Source organism: Convolutriloba macropyga, chromosome 4, assembly GCF_964194025.1.
Source record: "Convolutriloba macropyga chromosome 4, txConMacr16.3, whole genome shotgun sequence".
Taxonomy (NCBI): domain Eukaryota; kingdom Metazoa; phylum Xenacoelomorpha; order Acoela; family Convolutidae; genus Convolutriloba; species Convolutriloba macropyga.
The window spans coordinates 80,609,603-80,630,810 of NC_134471.1; positions in this window are offsets into that span (position 1 = coordinate 80,609,603).

Sequence of the window (21,208 nt, forward strand, 5' to 3'; positions counted from 1 at the left end):
AGTTGTTTTAGTTTTAACCAAAATCGATGACGGTTGTTTTAATTCTAGTCAAAACCGATGACGGTTGTTTTAGTTCTAGTCAAAATTGATAACGGTTGATTTAGTTTTTACCAAAATCGATGACGGTTGTTTTAATTCTAGTCAAAATCGAAGACGACTGTTTTAGTTTTAACCAAAATTGAGGACCGTGTTTTTAGTTTTAACCAAAATCGATGAAGGTTATTTTAGTTTTAACCAAAATCGATGACGGTTGTTTTAGTTCAAGTCAAAATCGATGACGGTTGTTTTAGTTTTAGCCAAAATCGAGGACGGTTGTTTTAGTTCTAATTAAAATCGAGGACTGTTGACTTAGTTCTAGTCAAAATCGATGACGGTTGTTTCAATTCGAGTCAGAATCGATAACGTTTGTTTTAGTTCTAGCCAAAATCGAGGCCGGTTGTTTTAGTTCTAGCTGAAATCGAGGACGGTTGTTTTAGTTCTAGCTAAAATCGAGGACGGTTGTTTTGACTCTAGCTAAAATGAAGGACGGTTGTTTTAGATCTAGCCAAAATCAATGGACGGTTGTTTTAGTTCTAGCTATAGACGAGGACGGTTGTTTTAGTTCTAGCCAAAATAGAGGACGGTGGTTGCTTTAGTTCTAGCTAAACTCGATGACGGTTGTTTTAGTTCTAGCTAAAATTGAGGACGGTTGTTTTAGTTCTAGCTAAAATCGAGGACGGTTGTTTTAGTTCTAGCTAAAATTGAGGACGGATGTTTTAGTTCTAGCCAAAATCGAGGACGGTTGTTTTAGTTCTAGCCAAAATCGAGGACGGTTGTTTTAGTTCTAGCTAAAATCGATGACGCTTGTTTTTTGTTCTAATCAAAATCGATGACGGTTGTTTTAGTTTTAACCCAAATCGCAAACGGTTGTTTCAGTTCGAGTCAAAATCGATGACGGTTGTTTTAATTCTAGTCAGAATCGATTACGGTTGTTTTTTTAGTTCTAGTCAAAATCGAGGACAAGTGTTTTAGTTTTAACCAAAATCGATGACGGTTGTTTTAATTCTAGTCAATACCGATGACGGTGTTTTTGTTCTAGTCAAAATTGATAACGGTTGATTTAGTTTTAACCAAAATCGATGACGGTTGTTTTAATTCTAGTCAAAATCGAAGACGGCTGTTATAGTTTTAACCAAAATTGAGGACCGTGTTTTTAGTTTTAACCAAAATCGATGAAGGTTATTTTAGTTTTAACCCAAATCGCAAACGGTTGTTTCAGTTCGAGTCAAAATCGATGACGGTTGTTTTAATTCTAGTCAGAATCGATTACGGTTGTTTTTTTAGTTCTAGTCAAAATCGAGGACAAGTGTTTTAGTTTTAACCAAAATCGATGACGGTTGTTTTAATTCTAGTCAATACCGATGACGGTGTTTTTGTTCTAGTCAAAATTGATAACGGTTGATTTAGTTTTAACCAAAATCGATGACGGTTGTTTTAATTCTAGTCAAAATCGAAGACGGCTGTTATAGTTTTAACCAAAATTGAGGACCGTGTTTTTAGTTTTAACCAAAATCGATGAAGGTTATTTTAGTTTTAACCTAAATCGATGACGGTTGTTTTAGTTCAAGTCAAAATCGATGACGGTTGTTTTAGTTTTTGCCAAAATTGAGGACGGTTGTATTAGTTCTAATTAAAATCGAGGACGGTTGACTTAGTTCTAGTCAAAATCGATGACGGTTGTTTCAATTCGAGTCAGAATCGATAACGTTTGTTTTAGTTCTAGTCAAAATTGATGACGGTTGTTTTAGTTTTAACCAATATCGATGACGGTTGTTTTAGTTGTAGTCGAAATCGATGACAGTTGTTTCAATTCGAGTCAGAATCGATAACGTTTGTTTTAGTTCTAGCCAAAATCGAGGCCGGTTGTTTTAGTTCTAGCTAAAATCGAGGACGGTTGTTTTAGTTCTAGCTAAAATCGAGGACGGTTGTTTTGACTCTAGCTAAAATCAAGGACGGTTGTTTTAGATCTAGCCAAAATCAATGGACGGTTGTTTTAGTTCTAGCTATGGACGAGGACGGTTGTTTTAGTTCTAGGCAAAATAGAGGACGGTGGTTGCTTTAGTTCTAGCTAAACTCGATGACGGTTGTTTTAGTTCCAGCTAAAATTGAGGACGGTTGTTTTAGTTCTAGCTAAAATCGAGGACGGTTGTTTTAGTTCTAGCTAAAATTGAGGACGGCTGTTTTAGTTCTAGCCAAAATCGAGGACGGTTGTTTTAGTTCTAGCTAAAATCGAGGACGGTTGTTTTAGTTCTAGCCAAAATCGAGGACGGTGGTTGTTTTAGTTCTAGCCAAAATCGAGGACGGTTGTTTTAGTTCTAGCTAAAATCGATGACGCTTGTTTTTAGTTCTAATCAAAATCGATGACGGTTGTTTTAGTTTTAACCCAAATCGAAAACGGTTGTTTTAGTTCGAGTCAAAATCGATGACGGTTGTTTTAATTCTAGTCAGAATCGATTACGGTTGTTTTAGTTCTAGTCAAAATCGAGGACAAGTGTTTTAGTTTTAACCAAAATCGATGACGGTTGTTTTAATTCTAGTCAAAACCGATGACGGTTGTTTTAGTTCTAGTCAAAATTGATAACGGTTGATTTAGTTTTAACCAAAATCGATGACGGTTGTTTCAATTCTAGTCAAAATCGAAGACGGCTGTTATAGTTTTAACCAAAATCGATGAAGGTTATTTTAGTTGTAGTCGAAATCGATGACAGTTGTTTCAATTCGAGTCAGAATCGATAACGTTTGTTTTAGTTCTAGCCAAAATCGAGGCCGGTTGTTTTAGTTCTAGCTAAAATCGAGGACGGTTGTTTTAGTTCTAGCTAAAATCGAGGACGGTTGTTTTGACTCTAGCTAAAATCAAGGACGGTTGTTTTAGATCTAGCCAAAATCAATGGACGGTTGTTTTAGTTCTAGCTATAGACGAGGACGGTTGTTTTAGTTCTAGGCAAAATAGAGGACGGTGGTTGCTTTAGTTCTAGCTAAACTCGATTACGGTTGTTTTAGTTCTAGTCAAAATCGAGGACAAGTGTTTTAGTTTTAACCAAAATCGATGACGGTTGTTTTAATTCTAGTCAAAACCGATGACGGTTGTTTTAGTTCTAGTCAAAATTGATAACGGTTGATTTAGTTTTAACCAAAATCGATGACGGTTGTTTCAATTCTAGTCAAAATCGAAGACGGCTGTTATAGTTTTAACCAAAATCGATGAAGGTTATTTTAGTTGTAGTCGAAATCGATGACAGTTGTTTCAATTCGAGTCAGAATCGATAACGTTTGTTTTAGTTCTAGCCAAAATCGAGGCCGGTTGTTTTAGTTCTAGCTAAAATCGAGGACGGTTGTTTTAGTTCTAGCTAAAATCGAGGACGGTTGTTTTGACTCTAGCTAAAATCAAGGACGGTTGTTTTAGATCTAGCCAAAATCAATGGACGGTTGCTTTAGTTCTAGCTATAGACGAGGACGGTTGTTTTAGTTCTAGGCAAAATAGAGGACGGTGGTTGCTTTAGTTCTAGCTAAACTCGATGACGGTTGTTTTAGTTCTAGCTAAAATTGAGGACGGTTGTTTTAGTTCTAGCTAAAATCGAGGACGGTTGTTTTGACTCTAGCTAAAATCAAGGACGGTTGTTTTAGATCTAGCCAAAATAAATGGACGGTTGTTTTAGTTCTAGCTATAGACGAGGACGGTTGTTTTAGTTCTAGGCAAAATAGAGGACGGTGGTTGCTTTAGTTCTAGCTAAAACCGATGACGGTTGTTTTAGTTCTAGCTAAAATTGAGGACGTTTGTTTTAGTTCTAGTCAAAATCGATGACGGTTGTTTTAGTTTCAACCAAAATCGATGACGGTTGTTTTAGTTGTAGTCGAAATCGATGACAGTTGTTTCAATTCGAGTCAGAATCGATAACGTTTGTTTTAGTTCTAGCCAAAATCGAGGCCGGTTGTTTTAGTTCTAGCTAAAATCGAGGACGGTTGTTTTAGTTCTAGCTAAAATCAAGGACGGTTGTTTTAGATCTAGCCAAAATCAATGGACGGTTGTTTTAGTTCTAGCTATAGACGAGGACGGTTGTTTTAGTTCTAGGCAAAATAGAGGACGGTGGTTGCTTTAGTTCTAGCTAAACTCGATGACGGTTGTTTTAGTTCTAGCTAAAATTGAGGACGGTTGTTTTAGTTCTAGCTAAAATCGAGGACGGTTGTTTTAGTTCTAGCTAAAATTGAGGACGGCTGTTTTAGTTCTAGCCAAAATCGAGGACGGTTGTTTTAGTTCTAGCTAAAATCGAGGACGGTTGTTTTAGTTCTAGCCAAAATCGAGGACGGTGGTTGTTTTAGTTCTAGCCAAAATCGAGGACGGTTGTTTTAGTTCTAGCTTAAATCGATGACGCTTGTTTTTAGTTCTAATCAAAATCGATGACGGTTGTTTTAGTTTTAACCCAAATCGAAAACGGTTGTTTTAGTTCGAGTCAAAATCGATGACGGTTGTTTTAATTCTAGTCAGAATCGATTACGGTTGTTTTAGTTCTAGTCAAAATCGAGGACAAGTGTTTTAGTTTTAACCAAAATCGATGACGGTTGTTTTAATTCTAGTCAAAACCGATGACGGTTGTTTTAGTTCTAGTCAAAATTGATAACGGTTGATTTAGTTTTAACCAAAATCGATGACGGTTGTTTCAATTCTAGTCAAAATCGAAGACGGCTGTTATAGTTTTAACCAAAATTGAGGACCGTGTTTTTAGTTTTAACCAAAATCGATGAAGGTTATTTTAGTGTTAACCTAAATCGATGACGGTTGTTTTAGTTCAAGTCAAAATCGATGACGGTTGTTTTAGTTTTGGCCAAAATCGAGGACGGTTGTTTTAGTTCTAATTAAAATCGAGGACGGTTGACTTAGTTCTAGTAAAAATCGATGACGGTTGTTTCAATTCGAGTCAGAATCGATAACGTTTGTTTTAGTTCTAGTCAAAATTGATGACGGTTGTTTTAGTTTTAAACAAAATCGATGTGGTTGTTCTTGTTGTAGTCAAAATCGATGACAGTTGTTTCAATTCGAGTCAGAATCGAGAACGGTTGTTTTAGTTCTAGCTAAAATCGAGGACGATTGTTTTAGTTCTAGCTAAAATCCAGGACGGTTGTTTTGATTCTAGCTAAAATCAAGGACGGTTGTTTTAGATCTAGCCAAAATCAATGGACGGTTGTTTTAGTTCTAGCTATAGACGAGGACGGTTGTTTTAGTTCTAGCCAAAATAGAGGACGGCGGTTGCTTTAGTTCTAGCTAAAATCGATGACGGTTGTTTTAGTTCTAGCTAAAATCGAGGACGGTTGTTTTAGTTCTAGCTAAAATCGAGGAGGGTTGTTTTAGTTCTAACTAAAATTGAGGACGGTTGTTTTAGTTCTAGCCAAAATCGAGGACGATTGTTTTAGTTCTAGCTAAAATCGAGGACGGTTGTTTTAGTTCTAGCCAAAATCGAGGACGGTGGTTGTTTTAGTTCTAGCTAAAATCGATGACGGTTGTTTTAGTTCTAGCTAAAATCGAGGATGGTTGTTTTAGTTCTAGCCAAAATCGAGGACGGTTGTTTTGATTCTAGCTAAAATCGAGGACGGTTGTTTTAGTTCTAGCCAAAATTGAGGACGGTGGTTGTTTTAGTTCTAGCTAAAATCGATGACGGTTGTTTTAGTTCTAGCTAAAATCGAGGATGGTTGTTTTAGTTCTAGACAAAATCGAGGACGGTTGTTTTAGTTCTAGCTAAAATCGAGGAAGGTTTTTTAGTTCTCGCTAAAATCGAGCACGGTTGATTAATTCTAGTCAAAATGGAAGACGGTTGCTTTAATTTTAATCAAAATTGATGGTTGTTGTTTTAATTCTAGCTAAAATCGACCACGGTTGTTTTAGTTCTAGCTAAAATTGAGGACGGTTGTTTTAGTTCTAGCCAAAATCGATGACGGTTGTTTTAGTTTTAACCAAAATTGATGACGGTTGTTTTAGTTGTAGTCAAAATCGATGACGGTTGTTTCAATTCGAGTCAAAATCAATAACGTTTGTTTTAGTTCTAGCCAAAATTGAGGACGGTTGTTTTAGTTCTAGCTAAAATTGAGGACGGTTGTTTTAGTTCTAGCCAAAATCGAGGACGGCGGTTGTTTTAGTTCTAGCTAAAATCGATGACGGTTGTTTTAGTTCTAGCTAAAATCGAGGACGGTTGTTTTAGTTCTAGCCAAAATCGAGGACGGTTGTTTTAGTTCTAGCTGAAATCGAGGACGGTTGTTTTAGTTCTAGCTAAAATCGAGCACGGTTGTTTTAGTTCTAGTCACAATCGAGGACGGTTGCTCTAATTTCAACCAAAACTAGTGACGGTTGTTTTAGTTCTAGCTAAAATCGGGGACGGTTGTTTTAGTTCAGGCTAAAATCGAGGACGGTTGTTTTAGTTTTAGCTAGTGTCGAGGACGGTTGCTTTAGTTCTACTTAAAATCGAGGACCGTTGTTTTAGTTCTAGCTAAAATTGAGGACGGTTGTTTTATTTCCAGTCAAAATTGAGGACGATTCTTTTAGTTTTAACCAAATACAATGACGGTTGTTTTAGTTCTAGTCTAAATCGATGACGGTTGTTTCAGTTCGAGTCAAAATCGACAACGTTTGTTTTAGTTCTAGCCAAAATCGAGGACGGTTGTTTTAGTTTTAACCAAAATCGATGACGGTTGTTTTAGTTGTAGTCAAAACCAATGACGGTTGTTTCAATTCAAGTCAAAATCGATAACGTTTGTTTAGTTCTAGCCAAAATCGAGGACGGTTGTTTTAGTTTTAATTAGAATCGAGGACGGTTGACTTAGTTCTAGTCAAAATCGATGACGGTTGTTTCAGTTCGAGTCAAAATCGACAACGTTTGTTTTAGTTCTAGCCAAAATCGAGGACGGTTGTTTTAGTTTTAACCAAAATCGATGACGGTTGTTTTAGTTGTAGTCAAAATCAATGACGGTTGTTTCAATTCAAGTCAAAATCGATAACGTTTGTTTAGTTCTAGCCAAAATCGAGGACGGTTGTTTTAGTTTTAATTAAAATCGAGGACGGTTGACTTAGTTCTAGTCAAAATCGATGACGGTTGTTTCAATTCGAGTCAAAATCGATGACGGTTGTTTTAGTTCTAGTCAAAATCGATGACGGTTGTTTTAGGTTTAACCAAAATCCATGACGGTTATTTTAGTTGTAGTCAAAATCTATGACGGTTGTTTTAATTCGAGTCAAAATCGATAACGTTTGTTTTAGTTCTAGCCAAAATCGAGAATGTTTGTTTTAGTTGTAGTCAAAATCGACGACGGTTGTTTCAATTCGAGTCAAAATCGATAACGTTTGTTTTAGTTCTAACCAAAATCGAGGACGGTTGTTTTAATTCTAATTAAAATCGAGGACGGTTGACTTAGTTCTAGTCAAAATCGATCACGGTTGTTTCAATTCGAGTCAAAATCGGTGACGGTTGTTTTAGTTCTAGCCAAAATCGATGACGGTTAATTTAGTTTTAACCAAAATCGATGACGGTTGTTTTAGTTGTAGTCAAAATCTATGACGGTTGTTCTTAATTCGAGTCAAAATCGATAACGTTTGTTTTAGTTCTAGCCAAAATCGAGGACGGTTGTTTTAGTTCTAGCTAAATTCGAGGACGGTTGTTTTAATTCTAGCTAAAATCAAGGACGGTTGTTTTAATTCTAGCTAAAATCGAGGACGGTTGTTTTAGTTCTAGTCAAAATCGAGGACGGTTGTTTTAGTTCTAGCTAAAGTTGAGGACGGTTGTTTTAAATCTAGCTAAAATTGAGGACGGCTGTTTTAGTTCTAGCCAAAATCGAGGACGGTGGTTTTTTTTAGTTCTAGCTAAAATCGATTACGGTTGTTTTAGTTCTAGCTAAAATCGAGGACAGGTGTTTTAGTTCTAGCTAAAATCGAGGACGGTTGTTTTAATTCTAGCTAAAATCGGGGACGTTTGTTTTAGTTCTAGCTAAAATCGAGGACAGGTGTTTTAGTTCTAGCTAAAATCGAGGACGGTTGTTTTAGTTCTAGCCAAAATCGAGAACGGTTGTTTTAGTTCTAGCTAAAGTCGAGGACGGTTGTTTTAATTCTACCTAAAATCGAGGACGGTTGTTTTAGTTCTAGCTAAAGTAGATGACGGTTGTTTTAGTTTTAGCTTAAATCGAGGACGGTTGTTTTAGTTCTAGCCAAAATCGAGGACGGTTGTTTTAGTTCTAGCTAAAATTGAGGACGGTTGTTTTAGTTCTCGCTAAAAATGAGCACGGTTGTTTTAGTTCTAGCCAAAAACGAGGACGGCGGTTGTTTTAGTTCTAGCTAAAACAGATGACGGTTGTTTTAGTTCTAATTAAACTCGAGGACGGTTGACTTAGTTCTAGTCAAATTCGATCACGGTTGTTTCAATTCGAGTCAGAATCGGTGACGGTTGTTTTAGTTCTAGCCAAAATCGATGACGGTTAATTTAGTTTTAACCAAAATCGATGACGGTTGTTTTAGTTGTAGTCAAAATCTATGACGTTTGTTTTTAATTCGAGTCAAAATCGATAACGTTTGTTTTAGTTCTAGCCAAAATTGAGGACTGTTGTTTTAGTTCTAGCTAAATTCGAGGACGGTTGTTTTAATTCTAGCTAAAATCGAGGACGGTTGTTTTAGTTCTAGTCAAAATCGAGGACGGTTGTTTTAGTTCTAGCTAAAGTTGAGGACGGTTGTTTTAAATCTAGCTAAAATCGAGGACGGCTGTTTTAGTTCTAGCCAAAATCGAGGACGGCGGTTTTTTTAGTTCTAGCTAAAATCCATTACGGTTGTTTTAGTTCTAGCTAAAATCGAGGACGGTTGTTTTAATTCTAGCTAAAATCGAGAACGGTTGTTTTAGTTCTAGCTAAAGTCGAGGACGGTTGTTTTAATTCTAGCTAAAATCGAGGACGGTTGTTTTAGTTCTAGCCAAAAACGAAGACGGCGGTTGTTTTAGTTCTAGCTAAAATCGAGGACAGGTGTTTTAGTTCTAGCTAAAATCGAGGACGGTTGTTTTAGTTCTAGCCAAAACCGAGAACGGTTGTTTTAGTTCTAGCTAAAGTCGAGGACGGTTGTTTTAATTCTACCTAAAATCGAGGACGGTTGTTTTAGTTCTAGCCAAAAACGAAGACGGCGGTTGTTTTAGTTCTAGCTAAAATAGATGACGGTTGTTTTAGTTTTAGTTTAAATCGAGGACGGTTGTTTTAGTTCTAGCCAAAATCGAGGACGGTTGTTTTAGTTCTAGCTAAAATTGAGGACGGTTGTTTTAGTTCTCGCTAAAAATGAGCACGGTTGTTTTAGTTCTAGCCAAAAACGAGGACGGCGGTTGTTTTAGTTCTAGCTAAAATAGATGACGGTTGTTTCAGTTCTAGTCAAAATCGGTGACGGTTGTTTTAGTTCTAGTCAAAATCGATGACGGTTGTTTTAGTTTTAACCAAAATTGATGACGGTTGTTTTAGTTGTAGTCAAAATCTATGACGGTCGTTTTAATTCGAGTCAAAATCGATAACGTTTGTTTTAGTTCTAGCCAAAATCGAGGACGGTTGCTTTAGTTCTAGCTAAATTTGAGGACGGTTGTTTTAATTCTAGCTAAAATCAAGGACGGTTGTTTGAATTCTAGCTAAAATCGAGGATGGTTGTTTTAGTTCTAGCCAAAATCGAGGACGGCTGTTTTATTTCTAGCTAAAATCGAGGACGGTCGTTTTAATTCTAGCTAAAATCGGGTACGTTTGTTTTAGTTCTAGCTAAAATCGAGGACCGGTGTTTTAGTTCTAGCTAAAGTCGAGGACGGTTGTTTTAATTCTAGCTAAAATCGAGGACGGTTGTTTTAGTTCTAGCCAAAATTGAGGACGGCGGTTGTTTTAGTTCTAGCTAAATTAGATGACGGTTGTTTTAGTTCTAGTCAAAATCGGTGACGGTTGTTTTAGTTCTAGTCAAAATCGATGACGGTTGTTTTAGTTGTAGTCAAAATCTATGACGGTTGTTTTAATTCGAGTCAAAATTGATAACGTTTGTTTTAGTTCTAGCCAAAATCGAGGACGGTTGTTTTAGTTCTAGCTAAATTCGAGGACGGTTGTTTTAATGCTAGCTAAAATCAAGGACGGTTGTTTTATTTCTAGCAAAAATCGAGGACGGTTGTTTTAGTTCTAGCCAAAATCGAGGACGGTTGTTTTAGTTCTAGCTAAAGTTGAGGACGGTTGTTTTAATTCTAGCTAAAATCGAGGACGGCTGTTTTAGTTCTAGCCAAAATCGAGGACGGCGGTATTTTTAGTTCTAGCTAAAATCGATGACGGTTGTTTTAGTTCTAGCTAAAATCGAGGACGGTTGTTTCAATTCTAGCTAAAATCGGGACGTTTGTTTTAGTTCTAACTAAAATCGAGGACAGGTGTTTTAGTTCTAGCTAAAATCGAGGACGGTTGTTTTAGTTCTATCCAAAATCGAGAACGGTTGTTTTAGTTCTAGCTAAAGTCGAGGACGGTTGTTTTAATTCTAGCTAAAATCGAGGACGGTTGTTTTAGTTCTAGCTAAAATCGAGGACGGTTGTTTTAATTCTATCCAAAATCGAGAACGGTTGTTTTAGTTCTAGCTAAAGTCGAGGACGGTTGTTTTAGTTCTAGCCAAAAACGAGGACGGCGGTTGTTTTAGTTCTAGCTAAAATAGATGACGATTGTTTTAGTTCTAGTCAAAATCGGTGACGGTTGTTTTAGTTCTAGTCAAAATCGATGACGGTTGTTTTAGTTTTAACCAAAATTGATGACGGTTGTTTTAATTGTACTCAAAATCTATGACGGTTGTTTTAATTCGGGTCAAAATCGATAACGTTTGTTTTAGTTCTAGCCAAAATCGAGGACGGTTGCTTTAGTTCTAGCTAAATTCGAGGACGGTTGTTTTAATTCTAGCTAAAATCAAGGACAGTTGTTTGAATTCTAGCTTAAATCGAGGACGGTTGTTTTAGTTCTAGCCAAAATTGAGGACGGTTGTTTTAGTTCTAGCTAAAGTCGAGGACGGTGGTTTTAATTCTAGCTAAAATCGAGGACGGCTGTTTTAGTTCTAGCCAAAATCGAGGACGGCGGTATTTTTAGTTCTAGATAAAATCGATGACGGTTGTTTTAGTTCTAGCTAAAATCGAGGAACGGTGTTTTAGTTCCAGCTAAAGTCGAGGACGGTTGTTTTAATTCTAGCTAAAATCGAGGACGGTTGTTTTAGTTCTAGCCAAAAACGAGGACGGCGGTTGTTTTAGTTCTAGCTAAAATAGATGACGGTTGTTTTAGTTCTAGTCAAAATCGATGACGGTTGTTTTAGTTCTAGTCAAAATCGATGACGGTTGTTTTAGTTTTGACCAAAATCCATGACGGTTATTTTAGTTGTAGTCAAAATCTATGACGGTTGTTTTAATTCGAGTCAAAATCGATAACGTTTGTTTTAGTTCTAGCCAAAATCGAGGACGGTTGTTTTAGTTCTAGCTAAATTCGAGGACGGTTGTTTTAATTCTAGCTAAAATCGAGGACGGTTGTTTTAGTTCTAGCAAAAATCGAGGACGGTTGTTTTAGTTCTAGCTAAAGTTGAGGACGGTTGTTTTAATTCTAGCTTAAATCGAGGACGACTGTTTTAGTTCTAGCCAAAATCGAGGACGGCGGTATTTTTAGTTCTAGCTAAAATCGATGACGGTTGTTTTAGTTCTAGCTAAAATCGAGGACGGTTGTATTAATTCTAGCTAAAATCGGGGACGTTTGTTTTAGTTCTAGCTAAAATCGAGGACAGGTGTTTTAGTTCTAGCTAAAATCGAGGACAGTTGTTTTAATTCTGGCTAAATTCGAGGACGGTTGTTTTAATTCTAGCTAAAATCGAGGACGGTTGTTTTAGTTCTAGCAAAAATCGAGGACGGTTGTTTTAGTTCTAGCTAAAGTTGAGGACGGTTGTTTTAATTCTAGCTTAAATCGAGGACGACTGTTTTAGTTCTAGCCAAAATCGAGGACGGCGGTATTTTTAGTTCTAGCTAAAATCGATGACGGTTGTTTTAGTTCTAGCTAAAATCGAGGACGGTTGTATTAATTCTAGCTAAAATCGGGGACGTTTGTTTTAGTTCTATCCAAAATCGAGAACGGTTGTTTCAGTTCTAGCTAAAGTCGAGGACGGTTGTTTTAATTCTGGCTAAAATCGAGGACGGTTGTTTTAGTTCTAGCCAAAAACGAGGACGGCGGTTGTTTTAGTTCCAGCTAAAATAGATGACCGTTGTTTTAGTTCTAGCTAAAATCGACGACGGTTGTTTTAGTTCTAGCCAAAATCGAGGACGGTTGTTTTAGTTCTAGCTAAAGTTGAGGACGGTTGTTTTAATTCTAGCTTAAATCGAGGACGACTGTTTTAGTTCTAGCCAAAATCGAGGACGGCGGTATTTTTAGTTCTAGCTAAAATCGATGACGGTTGTTTTAGTTCTAGCTAAAATCGAGGACGGTTGTATTAATTCTAGCTAAAATCGGGGACGTTTGTTTTAGTTCTAGCTAAAATCGAGGACAGGTGTTTTAGTTCTAGCTAAAATCGAGGACAGTTGTTTTAGTTCTATCCAAAATCGAGAACGGTTGTTTCAGTTCTAGCTAAAGTCGAGGACGGTTGTTTTAATTCTGGCTAAAATCGAGGACGGTTGTTTTAGTTCTAGCCAAAAACGAGGACGGTTGTTTTAGTTCTAGCTAAAATTGAGGACGGTTGTTTTGGTTCTCGCTAAAAATGAGCACGGTTGTTTTAGTTCTAGCCAAAAACGAGGACGGCGGTTGTTTTAGTTCTAGCTAAAATAGATGACGGTTGTTTTAGTTCTAGCTAAAATCGAGAACGGTTGTTTTAATTCTAGCCAAAATCGAGGATGGTTGTTTTAGTTCTAGCTAAAATTGAGGACGGTTGTTTTAGTTCTCGCCCAAATTGAGGACGGTTGTTTTAGTTCTAGCTAAAATTGAGGACTGTTGTTTTAGTTCTAGCCAAAAACGAGGACGGCGGTTGTTTTAGTTCTAGCTAAAATAGCTGACGGTTGTTTTAGTAATAGCTAAAATTGAGGACGGTTGTTTTAGTTCTAGCCAAAATCGAGGATGGTTGTTTTAGTTCTAGCTAAAATCGAGGACGGCTGTTTTAGTTCTCGCTAAAATTGAGCACGGTTGTTTTAGTTCTAGTCAAAATGGAGGACGGTTGCTTTAATTTTAACCAAAATTGATGACGGTTGTTTTAGTTCTAGCTAAAATCCACCACGGTTGTTTTAGTTCTAGCCAAAATTGAGGACGGTTGTTTTAGTTCTAGCTAAAATCGAGGACGGTTGTATTAGTTCTAGCCAACAACGAGGATGGCGGTTGTTTTAGTTCTAGCTAAAATAGATGACGGTTGTTTTAGTTCTAGCTAAAATCGAGGACGGTTGTTTTAGTTCTAGTCAAAATCGAGGATGGTTGTTTTAGTTCTAGCTAAAATTGAGGACGGTTGTTTTAGTTCTAGCTAAAATCGACCACGGTTGTTTTATTTCAAGTCAAAATCCATGACGGTTGTTTTAGTTCTAATTAAAATCGAGGACCTTTGACTTAGTTCTAGTCAAAATTGGTGACGGTTGTTTCAATTCGAGTCTAAATCGATGAGGTTCTTTTAGTTCTAGTCAAAATTGATGACGGTTGTTTTAGTTTTAACCAAAATTGATGACGGTTGTTTTAGTTGTAGTCAAAATCGATGACGGCTGTTTCAATTCGAGTCAAAATCAATAACGTTTGTTTTAGTTCTAGCCAAAAACGAGGACGGTTGTTTTAGTTCTAGCTGAAATCGAGGACGGTTGTTTTAGTTCTAGCCAAAATTGAGGACGGCGGTTGTTTTAGTTCTAGCCAAAATCGGGGACGGTTGTTTCAGTTCCAACTAAAATCGAGGACGGTTGTTATAGTTCTAGCAAAAATCGAGGACGGTTGTTTTAGTTCTAGCTAAAATTGACGACTGTTGTTTTAGTTCTAGCCAAAAACGAGGACGGCGGTTGTTTTAGTTCTAGCTAAAATAGATGACGGTTGTTTTAGTAATAGCTAAAATTGAGGACGGTTGTTTTAGTTCTAGCCAAAATCGAGGATGGTTGTTTTAGTTCTAGCTAAAATCGAGGACGGCTGTTTTAGTTCTCGCTAAAATTGAGCACGGTTGTTTTAGTTCTAGTCAAAATGGAGGACGGTTGCTTTAATTTTAACCAAAATTGATGACGGTTGTTTTAGTTCTAGCTATTATCCACCACGGTTGTTTTAGTTCTAGCCAAAATTGAGGACGGTTGTTTTAGTTCTAGCTAAAATCGAGGACGGTTGTATTAGTTCTAGCCAACAACGAGGATGGCGGTTGTTTTAGTTCTAGCTAAAATAGATGACGGTTGTTTCAGTTCTAGCTAAAATCGAGGACGGTTGTTTTAGTTCTAGTCAAAATCGAGGATGGTTGTTTTAGTTCTAGCTAAAATTGAGGACGGTTGTTTTAGTTCTCGCTAAAATTGAGCACGGTTGTTTTAGTTCTAGTCAAAATGGAGGACGGTTGCTTTAATTTTAACCAAAATTGATGACGGTTGTTTTAGTTCTAGCTATTATCCACCACGGTTGTTTTAGTTCTAGCCAAAATTGAGGACGGTTGTTTTAGTTCTAGCTAAAATCGAGGACGGTTGTATTAGTTCTAGCCAACAACGAGGATGGCGGTTGTTTTAGTTCTAGCTAAAATAGATGACGGTTGTTTCAGTTCTAGCTAAAATCGAGGACGGTTGTTTTAGTTCTAGTCAAAATCGAGGATGGTTGTTTTAGTTCTAGCTAAAATTGAGGACGGTTGTTTTAGTTCTCGCTAAAATTGAGCACGGTTGTTTTAGTTCTAGTCAAAATCGAGGATGGTTGTTTTAGTTCTAGCTAAAATTGATGACGGTTGTTTTAGTTCTAGCTAAAATCGACCACGGTTGTTTTAGTTCAAGTCAAAATCCATGACGGTTGTTTTAGTTCTAATTAAAATCGAGGACCTTTGACTTAGTTCTAGTCAAAATTGGTGACGGTTGTTTCAATTCGAGTCTAAATCGATGAGGTTCTTTTAGTCAAGTCAAAATTGATGACGGTTGTTTTAGTTTTAACCAAAATTGATGACGGTTGTTTTAGTTGTAGTCAAAATCGATGACGGCTGTTTCAATTCGAGTCAAAATCAATAACGTGTGTTTTAGTTCTAGCCAAAAACGAGGACGGTTGTTTTAGTTCTAGCTGAAATCGAGGACGGTTGTTTTAGTTCTAGCCAAAATTGAGGACGGCGGTTGTTTTAGTTCTAGCCAAAATCGGGGACGGTTGTTTCAGTTCCAACTAAAATCGAGGACGGTTGTTATAGTTCTAGCAAAAATCGAGGACGGTTGTTTTAGTTCTAGCTAAAATTGAGGACTGTTGTTTTAGTTCTAGCCAAAAACGAGGACGGCGGTTGTTTTAGTTCTAGCTAAAATAGATGACGGTTGTTTTAGTAATAGCTAAAATTGAGGACGGTTGTTTTCGTTCTAGCCAAAATCGAGGATGGTTGTTTTAGTTCTAGCTAAATCGAGGACGGCTGTTTTAGTTCTCGCTAAAATTGAGCACGGTTGTTTTAGTTCTAGTCAAAATGGAGGACGGTTGCTTTAATTTTAACCAAAATTGATGACGGTTGTTTTAGTTCTAGCTAAAATCCACCACGGTTGTTTTAGTTCTAGCCAAAATTGAGGACGGTTGTTTTAGTTCTAGCTAAAATCGAGGACGGTTGTATTAGTTCTAGCCAACAACGAGGATGGCGGTTGTTTTAGTTCTAGCTAAAATAGATGACGGTTGTTTTAGTTCTAGCTAAAATCGAGGACGGTTGTTTTAGTTCTAGTCAAAATCGAGGATGGTTGTTTTAGTTCTAGCTAAAATTGAGAACGGTTGTTTTAGTTCTCGCTAAAATTGAGCACGGTTGTTTTAGTTCTAGTCAAAATGGAGGAAGGTTGCTTTAATTTTAACCAAAATTGATGACGGTTGTTTTAGTTCTAGCTAAAATCGACCACGGTTGTTTTAGTTCAAGTCAAAATCCATGACGGTTGTTTTAGTTCTAATTAAAATCGAGGACCTTTGACTTAGTTCTAGTCAAAATTGGTGACGGTTGTTTCAATTCGAGTCTAAATCGATGAGGTTCTTTTAGTTCTAGTCAAAATTGATGACGGTTGTTTTAGTTTTAACCAAAATTGATGACGGTTGTTTTAGTTGTAGTCAAAATCGATGACGGTTGTTTTAATTTTATCCAAAGTCGATGACGGTTGTTTTAGTTCTAGCTAAAATCGACCCCGGTTGTTTTAGTTCTTTCTAAAATCGAGGACGGTTGTTTTAGTTTTAACCAAAATCGATGACGGTTGTTTTAGTTGTAGTCAAAATCGATGACGGTTGTTTCAATTCGAGTCAAAACCGATAACGTTTGTTTTATTTCTAGCCAAAATCGATGACGGTTGTTTTAGTTCTAGCTAAAATCGAGGACGGTTGTTTTAGTTCTAGCCAAAATTGAGGACGGCGGTTGTTTTAGTTCTAGCTGAAATCGAGGACGGTTGTTTTAGTTCTAGCCAAAATTGAGGACGGCGGTTGTTTTAGTTCTAGCCAAAATCGGGGACGGTTGTTTCAGTTCCAACTAAAATCGAGGACGGTTGTTATAGTTCTAGCAAAAATCGGGGACGGTTGTTTTAGTTCAGGCTAAAATCGAGGACGGTTGTTTTAGTTCTAGCTAGTATCGAGGACGGTTGCTTTAGTTCTAGCTAAAATCGATGACCGTTGTTTTAGTTCTAGCTAAAATCGTGGACGGTTGTTTTAGTTCCAGTCAAAATTGAGGACGGTTGTTTTAGTTTTAACCAAAATCAATGACGGTTGTTTTAGTTCTAGTCAACATCGATGACGGTTGTTTTAGTTCTAGTCAAAATCGATGAGGGTTGTTTTAGTTCTAGCTAATATCGAGGACGGTTGTTTTAATTGTATCTAAAATCGAGGACGGTTGTTTTAGTTCTAGCTAAAGTCGGAGACGGTTATTTTAGTTCAGGCTAAAATCGAGGACGGTTGTTTTAGTTCTAGCTAGTATCGAGGACGGTTGCTTTAGTTCTAGCTAAAATCGAGGACTGTTGTTTTAGTTCTCGCTAAAATCGAGGACGGTTGTTTTAGTTCCGGCCAAATTTGAGGACGGTTGTTTTAGTTTTAACCAAAATCAATGACGGTTGTTTTAGTCCTAGTCAAAATCGATGACGGTTGTTTTAGATCTAGTCAAAATCGATGAGGGTTGTTTTAGTTCTAGCTAATATCGAGGATGGTTGTTTTAATTGTAGCTAAAAGCAAGGACGGTTGTTTTAGTTCTAGCTAAAATCGAGCACGGTTGTTTTAGTTCTAGCTAAAATCGGGGACGGTTGTTTTAGTTCAGACTAAAATCGAGGACGGTTGTTTTAGTTCTAGCTAGTATCGAGGACTGTTGCTTTAGTTCTAGCTAGGATCGAGGACCGTTGTTTTAGTTCCAGTCAAAATTGAGGACGGTTGTTTTAGTTCTGGTCAAAATCGATGACGGTTGTTTTAGTTTTAGTCAAAATCGATGAGGTTTGTTTTAGTTCTAGCTAAAATCGAGGACGGTTCTTTTAGTTCCAGTCAAAATTGAGGACGGTTGTTTTAGTTTTAACCAAAATCAATGACGGTTGTTTTAGTTCTAGTCAACATCGATGACGGTTGTTTTAGTTCTAGTCAAAATCGATGAGGGTTGTTTTAGTTCTAGCTAATATCGAGGACGGTTGTTTTAATTGTATCTAAAATCGAGGACGGTTGTTTTAGTTCTAGCTAAAGTCGGAGACGGTTATTTTAGTTCAGGCTAAAATCGAGGACGGTTGTTTTAGTTCTAGCTAGTATCGAGGACGGTTGCTTTAGTTCTAGCTAAAATCGAGGACTGTTGTTTTAGTTCTCGCTAAAATCGAGGACGGTTGTTTTAGTTCCGGCCAAATTTGAGGACGGTTGTTTTAGTTTTAACCAAAATCAATGACGGTTGTTTTAGTCCTAGTCAAAATCGATGACGGTTGTTTTAGATCTAGTCAAAATCGATGAGGGTTGTTTTAGTTCTAGCTAATATCGAGGATGGTTGTTTTAATTGTAGCTAAAAGCAAGGACGGTTGTTTTAGTTCTAGCTAAAATCGAGCACGGTTGTTTTAGTTCTAGCTAAAATCGGGGACGGTTGTTTTAGTTCAGACTAAAATCGAGGACGGTTGTTTTAGTTCTAGCTAGTATCGAGGACTGTTGCTTTAGTTCTAGCTAGGATCGAGGACCGTTGTTTTAGTTCCAGTCAAAATTGAGGACGGTTGTTTTAGTTCTGGTCAAAATCGATGACGGTTGTTTTAGTTTTAGTCAAAATCGATGAGGTTTGTTTTAGTTCTAGCTAAAATCGAGGACGGTTGTTTTAGTTCCAGTCAAAATTGAGGACGGTTGTTTTAGTTTTAACCAAAATCAATGACGGTTGTTTTAGTTCTAGTCAAAATCGATGACGGTTGTTTTAGTTTTAGTCAAAATCGATGAGGGTTGTTTTAGTTCTAGCTAATATTGAGGATGGTTGTTTTAATTGTAGCTAAAATCGAGGACGGTTGTTTTAGTTCTAGCTAAAATCGAGCACGGTTGTTTTAGTTCTAGTCAAAATCGATGACGGTTGTTTTAGTTCTAGTCAAAATCGATGAGGGTTGTTTTAGTTCGAGCTAATATCGAGGACGGTTGTTTTAATTGTAGCTAAAATCGAGGACGGTTGTTTTAGTTCTTGCTAAAATTGGGGACGGTTGTCTTAGTTCAGGCTAAAATCGGGGACGGTTGTTTTAATTCTAGCTAGTATCGAGGACGGTTGCTTTAGTTCTAGCTAAAATCGAGGACCGCTGTTTTAGTTCTAGCTAAAATCGAGGACGGTTGTTTTAATTTTAACCAAAACTGATGACGGTTGTTTTAGTTCTAGCTAAAATCGACCACGGTAGCTTTAGTTCTAGCTAAAAACGGGGACGGTTGTTTTAATTCAGGCTAAAATTGGGGACGGTTGTTTTAGTGCTAGCTAGTATCGAGGACGGTTGCATTAGTTCTAGCTAAAATCGAGGACCGTTGTTTTAGTTCTAGCTAAAATCGAGGATGGTTGTTTTAGTTCTAGTCAAAATCGATGACGGTTGTTTTAGTTCTAGTCAAAATCCATGAGGGTTGTTTTAGTTCTAGCTAATATGGAGGATGGTTGTCTTAATTGTAGCTAAAATCGAGGACGGTTGTTTTAGTTCTAGCTAAAGTCGAGGACGGTTGTTTTAGTTCTAGCCAAAATTGAGGACGTTTGATTTAGTTCTAGCTAAAATCGAGGACGGTTGTTTTAGTTCTAGCCAAAACCGAGGACGCTTGTTTTAGTTCTAGCTGAAACTGATGACGGTTGTTTTAGTTCTAGTCAAAATCGATGACGGTTATTTTAGTTCTAGTCAAAATCGATGAAGGTTGTTTTAGTTCTGGCTAAAATCGAGGACGGTTGTTTTAGTTCTAGTCAAAATTGATGACGGTTGTTTCAATTCGAGTCAAAATCGATGACGGTGGTTTTAGTTCTAGCCAAAATCGAGGACGGTTGTTTTAGTTCTAATTAAAACTGAGGACGGTTGACATTGTTCTAGTCAAAATCGATGACGGTTGTTTCATTTCGAGTCAAAATCGATGACGGTTGTTTTAGTTCTAGTCAAAATCGATGACGGTTGTTTTAGTTTTAACCAAAATCGATGACGGTTGTTTTAGTTAGTTGTTCTAGCTAGTATCGAGGACGGTTGCTTTAGTTCTAGCTAAAATCGAGGACCGCTGTTTTAGTTCTAGCTAAAATCGAGGACGGTTGTTTTAATTTTAACCAAAACTGATGACGGTTGTTTTAGTTCTAGCTAAAATCGACCACGGTAGCTTTAGTTCTAGCTATAAACGGGGACGGTTGTTTCAATTCAGGCTAAAATCGGGGACGGTTGTTTTAGTGCTAGCTAGTATCGAGGACGGTTGCATTAGTTCTAGCTAAAATCGAGGACCGTTGTTTTAGTTCTAGCTAAAATCGAGGACGGTTGTTTTAGTTCCAGTCAAAATTGAGGACGGTTGTTTTAGTTTTAACCAAAATCGATGACGGTTGTTTTAGTTCTAGTCAAAATCGATGACGGTTGTTTTAGTTCTAGTCAAAATCCATGAGGGTTGTTTTAGTTCTAGCTAATATGGAGGATGGTTGTCTTAATTGTAGCTAAAATTGAGGACGGTTGTTTTAGTTCTAGCTAAAGTCGAGGACGGTTGTTTTAGTTCTAGCCAAAATTGAGGACGTTTGATTTAGTTCTAGCTAAAATCGAGGACGGTTGTTTTAGTTCTAGCCAAAACCGAGGACGCTTGTTTTAGTTCTAGCTGAAACTGATGACGGTTGTTTTAGTTCTAGTCAAAATCGATGACGGTTATTTTAGTTCTAGTCAAAATCGATAAAGGTTGTTTTAGTTCTGGCTAAAATCGAGGACGGTTGTTTTAGTTCTAGTCAAAATTGATGACGGTTGTTTCAATTCGAGTCAAAATCGATGACGGTGGTTTTTGTTCTAGCCAAAATCGAGGACGGTTGTTTTAGTTCTAATTAAAACTGAGGACGGTTGACATTGTTCTAGTCAAAATCGATGACGGTTGTTTTAGTTCTAGTCAAAATCGATGACGGTTGTTTTAGTTTTAACCAAAATCGATGACGGTTGTTTTAGTTGTAGTCAAAATCGATGACGGTTGTTTCAATTCGAGTCAAAACCGATAACGTTTGTTTTATTTCTAGCCAAAATCGAGGACGGTTGTTTTAGTTCTAGCTAAAATCGAGGACGGTTGTTTTAGTTCTAGCTAAAATCTAGGACGGTTGTTTTAGTTCTAGCCAAAATCGAGGACGGCGGTTGTTTTACTTCTAGCTAAAATCGATGACGATTGTTTTAGTTCTAGCTAAAATCGAGAACGGTTGTTTTAGTTCTAGCCAAAATCGAGGACGGTTGTTTTAGTTCTAGCTAAAATCGAGGACGGTTGTTTTGGTTCTAGCTAAAATCGAGCACGGTTGTTTTAGTTGTAATCAAAATCGAGGACGGTTGTTTTAATTTTATCCAAAATTGATTACGGTTGTTTTAGTTCTAGCTAAAATCGACCCCGGTTGTTTTAGTTCTATCTAAAATCG